This window comes from Benincasa hispida, chromosome 3, assembly GCF_009727055.1.
Source record: "Benincasa hispida cultivar B227 chromosome 3, ASM972705v1, whole genome shotgun sequence".
Lineage (NCBI taxonomy): Eukaryota > Viridiplantae > Streptophyta > Magnoliopsida > Cucurbitales > Cucurbitaceae > Benincasa > Benincasa hispida.
Window position 1 is genome coordinate 10,168,162 of NC_052351.1, and position 6,969 is coordinate 10,175,130.

A 6,969-nucleotide genomic window follows, 5' to 3' on the forward strand; every position below is an offset into this window, starting at 1 on the left:
TGAAATTGGTATCTCATCCTGGTAACACTATTGGATGCGGCCCACTCTATAGTTGTTACAAGAAGTTGTAAGGTGCTACAAACGATGGGATCCAAAAATTGTTCATGTTGAGTTATGAGAGTGGGGGCATCCTATGCAATGAGTTTGCATATAGACTAGACCATGAAAATAGTCACTTTTCTTTAATAACGACCGTTTACTGTTAAAACTGACTATTTTCATTTATTATATAACCTAGGTTAACTCGATCTTAATCCTGAGCTAGCTATGAACTCTTGTTTGTTTGGAATTATCCTTTGATTTGCAATGGTGAGAGTAGTCTAAAAGAATTGCTCAATAAGTTTACCATTTTGGGGATAAGGCCGGATAATAACTGGGACATAGCCTTGCAAGATGGAATTCACTCCTACCTTATTTAGGGTTAGCAGATAGATTGTTCTTTTAAGTACTGACTCTAGTCTTGAACAACCGGGGCCCCACCTTCTCATGATAGAGAAAGGATTTGATTCATAAGATTATGAATCAGAATTATTCATTAGAGGATCAGTAGAGAACTTAAAGAACAAGATGTAGTCACAGGGGTAAAACGGTATTTTTGACCTAGCTATGATTACGAATAACCTGTGAAGGATCGACTTACTAATTATGGTTATTAAGTGGACATAATATATCTACAGTGAGGGGAGTTTAACTATGGGCTATAGTGGAGTGTCCCATTAGTTAACGAATGAGGGTTAAATCGGACTAAATGAGTTTAGCCGATTAATCTCAAATCGTTGGAGCCCATGATTATAGATCCGTGAGGTCCCCCTACTAGCTTGTAAATGGATAAGGTTTAGGGTAGCTTGAGAAATTAATTTGAAACGTTCAAATTAAACGGAACCAGAGAATAAATATTTAAATATGATTTAAATATATAAAGATGATTATTGTGAAAAAATTAATTTAATATTTTATATTAAATTAATTTAATTTTTAAATTAATTTAAGAAAATAAAATTTTGAATTAAATTATTTAAAATCATTTTTTATTTAAAAATTAAATGGAAATATCGTTTGCATGGTTCACAAAATGGAAAAAGAGTTTTCTCCATTACCATCATCTTTATGCTCACACAAAATGTATTATCTTTTCTACTTTGATTCTCCAAGCATGAGCTGCAAGCCATGCACTCCATCTCTTTGCATGTTCATCAAATATATATAAAGAAGATTGAAGTTGTTGGAGAAGAAGAGAATACAAAATTTTGAGAAAAAATTTTGTAAAGAAAAAGAAGTTGTCTTGTTCAGTTGTGCTACTGTGAGTTTTTCTAGTTTCTTCACATCTTCAAGCTGTTATTGAGTCCCAAAACTCTGCCTAAAGCTCCAAGAGCATAGTAGTGAAGGCTTTGAGGTGGTTCACATTGATATCAAGTGAAGACAGCAGCTGGACAAACGTTTTCTTGGAGAGTTCATCAAAGGTATGTTCTGAAAACCCACTTTTTGAGAAGAACATACTTTAGTTTTTGTCAAAATTAGTGAATTAGAAAGCTTATGAATCCTTGATACTTCCGCTGCATGTTTTTTAACTCTTTCAAATCTGCCATTCCACCAATTCATTCAACTGAAGTTTTCAAGCCTCGCCAGCGCTTGCTAAATCCAAGTTCAGTTTCTTCAGGGTCCATTGCGCTTTATGTTCCAATTCCAATGGGAGGTGGCATGCCTTCCCATACACCAATGCATAAGGGGACATGTTATTGGACCTCTTATAACAGTACAGTAGGCTCAAAGAGCCTTATCCAGCTTCTGTGCCCTATCCTTTCTAGAGGTGCTTACCACATTCTCTAGTATGGACTTAATTTCCTGGTTGGATAACTCTACTTGACCATTGGTTTGAGGATGATAAGCAGTTTCGACCCTGTGATTGACATTAAAGTTGGTTAGCAAGTTTGAAATGATACGGTTAATAAAATGCATACCTTCGCCACTAATCAGTGCACGGGGCGTTCCAAAACGTGAAAAGATATTCCTTTTAAGAAACTTTACCTGCATAGCCACATCATTTTTTTTACAAGAAATGGCCTCCACCCACTTGGAGACGTAATCGACTACCACCAGAATATATTGATGTCCAACAAAAGTAGGGAAAGGGCCCATGAAATCAATGGCCACACGTTGAATAACTCTACTTCCAGAATGGAAGTCAATGGCATCTCATTTTTATTTGATATATGTTGACATTGTTCGCAATTTACCGCATGAGGCAGGCATCCTTGAACAAAGTGGGCCAAAAATAGCCGTAATAGAGACCTTGGCAATGATCCTTTGTCTCCCAAAATGTCCACCATACGGGGACTCATTGCTCCAAGATGCATTGAACTTCAGTTTCAGGAACGCATCTTCTTAAAATGTGATAAGGTCCAAGTCAGTATAAAAATGGGTCACCCCAATAGTAAAACTTAGCCTCATGTCAAAGCCTTTTCTTCTACTAGTGTGTGTAATCTTCTTGTGTCTGGGCGCAAACCAAGTAGTTAACAATGTCTACATACTGTGGTTCACTGCTGCTCAAAACCATCAATTTTTCATCTGGAAAGAAGTCCTCGACCTCTTTTTCTCTTATCTGGATCTCAATGTTTTCAAGCCTTGGTAAGTGATCTACCACCTGGTTTTCCATCCCCTTTCGGTCTCGAATTCTAAATAAAACTCTTGAAGAAAAAAAAACCCACTAGATCAATCTAAGCTTTGCGTTCTTCTTTTCCCTAAGGTACTTGATCGCAGAATGATCATTGTAAACCATACCCTTGACTCCACCAAATATTGTCTGAATTTATCAACTACAAATACTACAATAAGCATTTATTTTTCTTTAGTTGTGTAGCTTTCTTGGAATTCATTTAGGGTTTTACTACCTTAATAGATTGGGTGGAAGGTTTTATCCTTGCCTTGACCCAACACCATACCTGTCGTGTAACTACTCGCATTGCACATCAACTCGAAAGGATGCGGCTAGTCTGACGCTACAGAGATGGGTGTAGAGATGAGCGCATTCCTCAATGTGTTGAATGCTCGAGTGCAAGCATCATCAAAGTTATACGATCTGTTGGCTTCTCGGAGTACGCTAAGGGGTCTAGCAATATAGGAGAAACTTTTGATGAATCTCTGATAAAATCCCACATGACCCATAAAACTTCTTAGCATGTTAACATTTATGGGTGCTGGCAGTTTGGCAATTGCATCGATCTTTGCTTGGTTCACCTCTAGCCCAACCTTGGAGATTTTGTGTCCCAATACAATGCCCTTAGTAACCATAAAGTGGCATTTTTCCCAGTTGAGGACAAGATAGGTATTTTCACATTTTCTCAGAACATTCTCCAGGTTGGAGAGGTAGACATCATATGAATTGCTGAACATGGAAAAGTCATCCATGAACACCTCCATTGATTCTTCTAAGAATTTAGAAAATATTGCCATCATACATCTTTGGAAGGTGCCAGGTGAATTACAAAGCCCAAAGGGCATATGCCGAAAGGTAAAGGTGCCAAAAGGGCAAAGGTGGTCTTTTCCTGATCTTTGGGCGCGATTACTATCTGGTTGTAGCCTGAATAACCATCCAAAAAGAAGAAAAATTCATTCCCCACAAGTCTATCCAACATCTGGTCTATGAATGGAGGGGGAAGTGATCCTTCTTTGTTGACCGATTCAGTTTGCGATAATCCATACAAATCTGCCGTCCAGTAATGGTTCTAATGGCGATCAATTCGTTTTTGCTATTGGCCCGACCGTCATACCTCCGTTTTTTGGGTATGCATTGAACTAGGTTTACCCAGCTGCTATCGGAGATTGGGTAAATGACTCCAGCATCGAGCCATTTAATGATCTCTTTTTTTTACAACTTCACGAATTATTGGGTTCAGCCTATTGATAAGTCTTGAAAAGAACTATATTTTACATGTTAGTGCCCTCGATGTTATACTATTAATTTTCTTAATATCCCAATTTTATAGGTAACATAGTCCCGAGAGCACTTTAGAGTCATTAGAAGAAATTTGGAGCTAAAAGGAGCAAACACGAGCCAAAAATCACCTAATTAGAAGAAGTCTAGAAATTTACCATTTTTCCATCTGAAGCAACGTTGTAATGCTGGAATTTGTGAAGACCCAACACTGCCTCGACGCTAGAGGACAGAGAGCACCAAATTGTTGCAAATAGGACAACGTTGCAACACTATGTAAATTGACGAAAAAAAGAAAAAGAAAGCGCATGTGCACCTTGTGCAAGTAAGCGTTGCGACGCTGAGAATGAACATTGCAACGTTGCGGCCTGCATAATTTAAAAACTCAAATTTTCTCAACGAATTTTGGGAGATTGATAAAGTTGAAGTTAGACTCGTGTGTAAAGAATGAGAGAGATATCAATTTTGACGAAATTAAAGAGCTATTCTCTGTATGTTTTTTGAAAGATTATCTTTAATCCTTCAATCTATATACATTTTGATGCAAGATTCAATAGATTGCTTGAAGACTTTGTCAATTCATAAGTTGGTAAGTTCTTTTCTTGGGGATTATGTTTGCTTAATCAATTCTTAAGGCTTTTCTTTTATTTTCTTTTTACAATTTATTCTTCTTGAATGTTCTTGCTGAAATTTGAATAAAATCTTTTAAAGATTGAACTGACAACTCAATTTTAATAGGTTTTTATATACAAAATTACATAGCACTATAGCAAATTTGTAATTAGGTTGCAAGAACTAGTAATCTTGAATGAGAAATTGGACTTTTTCCTATTTTCTTGAAGAGATTTGCTAGTTTAGAACATTCAAATTAATCAATCTTGATTTTAGTCTTCTTAATTCCAAGAATGTCATAGTTAAGAAAATCCAAGAATTCATGCAATTTAAGAATTAAATGAGGAATGTCTTTAGGAAGCATTTACGAATTAAATTAGGGTTAATTGACCAAGTTAGGTTAATTGGATATTAATTGACCATTTTAGGTTAGTTAGCTAATTAGGCTTTAGGGATTAGCCTTAATGAACTATGGAACAGTTAAATTGAATGAAATCATTTAAGTCAATGATGGAATTAGGTTAATCAACATAAAATCCCCAAGATTCTTTTTCCATTAAATTTCTTAAAACTCTCTCACCAATCTCATTACCAAAAATTCATATAAATTCTTGTTTTTACTTTTACTTAATTTTTTCAAAAACCAACAAACCCCCTCAATTTGGATTTCAAAACTTTGCCAATTAATAGAGGTTCTCTGTGGATCGACCTCGTGCTTCCACTATTACTACGTGTTAGTATTAGTAGTTGTGCGTGTTTTACAAATTGTATTTGTTTTAAAAATTGTATTTGTTTTGGGTTAAGTTGAACTAACGACATCATTCTCACACCCGAACACCTGCATTGCTTCTCAATGGAGCCTTCCTTTCCTTCTTCTATCTTTATTTTATGCATGCAGTATGAAGGACTTATCCCTCAAATGTCTGTTAGGGTCCAACCAATGGCTTATACTTCTTCAAAAATTTCAACAAGGCCTCTTCATCTTCCACTTTTAATGTGGCAGAGATAATGATTGGCAGAGTATCATTATCGCCTAAATATGCGTATTTAAGGTAGGTTGGCAGAGCCTTTAGCTCTAGAACAGGTGGCTCTTATAAGGATGGTTTTAATTTTCAGTCAGATTCAAGGGTTCGAAAACAAGGTTAGATGTTATCAACGCATGAACTTTTTCCACAGCCAGGTCATTTCCTTCCTCTTCCAATTCCTTCTTTAACAATTCCCAGTGTCCAATTCCCACATCATCAATGCATTGACATGTCTCCCGTTCATCTGGATATTTCAATGCGTTAAATACATTGAATTTAACTTGCTGATGATCCACACGGATGGTCAGATCTCCCTTCTGTACATCTACCAATGCTCACCCTGTGGCAAAAAATGGATGCCCCAAGATGATGAGAATTTCAATATCCACCTCGTAATCTAAAATAATGAAATTGGTAGGGAAAATAAATTTTTCTACTTGAACAAGCACGTCTTCAATTTTCCCTTCAGGACGTGTTGTGGATCGATCAACAAGCTGTAGGGTTACTGTGGTGGTCTAGACTTACCTATCCCTAACTTCTTGAAAATGGACAATGACATCAAGTTGATGCTTGTGCCTAAGTCACATAATGCATGGCCGACTTCTTTTCCCCCAATTAACGTGGAAAAGTCAAGCTTTTTGGATCATTTAGTTTCGCAGGGATGCTATTTTTAGATAGCGTACTACATTCACGCGTCAGCACAACAATTTCAAATTCACCCAGCCTACGTTTGTTTGAAAGAATGTCTTTCAGAACTTCATATAGCTCGGCACTTGTTCCAGAGTTTTTACAAGAGGAATGTTGATGTGAAGTTGTTTCAAAACGTTCAAGAATCTCTTGAACTACTGACCGTCACCTTTCTTTTTCAGTCTTCTGAGGTAGAGAGGTAGGAATTGCAAAGACTTCACTTGCTCGCTTTTTGTTTTTTTGTCGCATCAAGTGTTTGTGACATATGCTTTGGACTGGTTGGTTGGGATGAGTTTCAATTGTGAGAATTTAAATTATCAGGAGTTTGATATAAGGATTTAGACAAAGTTGATAGAAGGTTTCTAGTTGAAGTCGAGATAGTTGAGTCATGGTTATCGGTTCCTTTTGAGGTGGATGGAGATTCAATTTCTTTTGTTGTAGGAGTCTATGATCTTACTGGTCTAGCTTCTCTGGGTTCAATTATCACATTAGATGTCGTCTTTCCATTATGCAATATCACAGCTTGACACTGCTCTTTTCCATTTATGCGGGGAGCTTCAGAGTTACTCGGTAGGGTGCCTGGTTGCTTATTTTTCAAATTGTTGGCAATCTGCCCCACTTGGACCTCTAAATTTCGTATGGAGGAGGTTTGCGACTAGATTACCACATAGTTTTTTTGAATGTACTTCTTGAGAAGTGTTTCCAATGATGACG